Below are 1699 nucleotides of genomic sequence, written 5' to 3' on the forward strand. Positions count from 1 at the left end.
CACCCCCCACCCCCACCACCACCACCCTGCCCCCATCCCCCAGCTGGATGACAATGATGGTCATCATCGATCTCGATGGACACACACCATTCCGAAATCTTCTTCTGTGCATGCGAGACATCAGTGCACGCTCACAGCAGATTTGAGAAAGCAGAATTCAAGCCATGGAAAATTAAGGTGGTGCTATCGAAAGATGCTAAATATCACTGCCACCACCACCAACACCAACAACAACAACAACAACAAAGCCAGCTAAGGTTCATTCACGTTAATGCATGTATCTCCCAATGGTCAGTATTCAGTCATACGTACTGGATTGATAAAAAGGTTTTATATTGTATTGCATTGCATGGCATTTCATTGTGTTGCATTCTATTACACGTCAAAGTAAAGTAATACAAAGTCTCAACCTCTGCTTTTTCAGCAACTCTCGTAGTCACCTTTATTCTAAACATATAATGTTACCCGCCGTTCGTTTAAGCAGCCGTATTTGTCGTTTTTTCGGGTGTACATGCTGAGTATGTTTGTGTTTCCATAACTCGCCTAACGCTGACACTGGTTTCGGGATCTTTAACGTGCGAATTTGATCTTCAGAGAATGTAGGATACACACAAACACACACGGAGGGGACTAAATCACCAGCAGGTCTGCACATGTGTTGAGCTCGGACATCGAAGAATTATATCTACACTCTTAGAGAGAGAGAATGCGAATGCGAATGCGAATGTTTTATTCATAATAGGCCATAGCCCCTCATGAAGGGGGTGGTGTGAAAACATTGAATCAATCGTACATCACATTTAACACTGAATTCAACAAACAGAATTACAATACGCGTTACTCACCACAGATAGAACGAATCTGAAACGCCTTATATAAATATATTGCAAAATGTTTGACAACATTCTCATTCACAGATGCTAATAGCAGTGCAAGTTTGAAAACAGAAGGTTGTCTGTAAAACTTTTTTTTAGGAATTAATCATGCTGAATCGAGTGAAACAGAAGTTAGAGAGAGAGAGAGAGGGGGGGGGGGGAGAGAAAGCGAATACGAATTTTTAATTGCATATAGGCTTCAGGCATCATTACAATAGAGGGAGAGAGACAGACAGACGGACGGACAGACAGACAGACAATTTTCAGTTTCAGTATCCCTTTCTCCAGGAGACATCACTGCGTTCAGACGAACCCATGTACACCGCACCACATGAGCTGGGCAGAGGTCTGACAACAGCATATGCATTTGTCAGGCCAGTTTCAGTTTCAGTAGCTCAAAGAGGCGTCACTGCGTTCGGACAAATCCATATACGCTACACCACATCAGCGTAACCCAACGCGCTTAGTCAGGCCTTGAGAAGGAATGCCAACAGCACCCGGTGTTCCCAGGCGGTCACCCATCCAAGTACTAACCGGGCCCGACGTTGCTTAACTTCGGTGATCGGACGAGAACCGGTGTTTTCAACGTGGTATGTCAGGCCTTGAGTGTATACTATATACCTATATTTGTGTACCTATCAGAGTGGATCTCTTTATACCTATATTTGTGTACCTATCAGAGTGAATCTCTTTATACCTATATTTGTGTACCTATCAGAGTGGATCTCTTTATACCTATAATTATTTGTGTACCTATCAGAGTGGATCTCTTTATACCTATAATTATTTGTGTACCTATCAGAGTGGATCTCTTTATACCTATA

At 42.8% G+C, this 1699-nt stretch overlaps 1 non-coding gene across 1 annotated transcript; it reads right to left on the minus strand.

Moving 5' to 3' along the window:
* Nucleotides 1-1357: 1357 nt before the first annotated feature.
* On the minus strand, nucleotides 1358-1479 carry LOC143287798 (5S ribosomal RNA). The gene has a single exon (XR_013056009.1). It is a non-coding gene; the product is annotated as a 5S ribosomal RNA (ribosomal RNA).
* Nucleotides 1480-1699: the final 220 nt, after the last annotated feature.

This window comes from Babylonia areolata, chromosome 11, assembly GCF_041734735.1.
Source record: "Babylonia areolata isolate BAREFJ2019XMU chromosome 11, ASM4173473v1, whole genome shotgun sequence".
Lineage (NCBI taxonomy): Eukaryota > Metazoa > Mollusca > Gastropoda > Neogastropoda > Buccinidae > Babylonia > Babylonia areolata.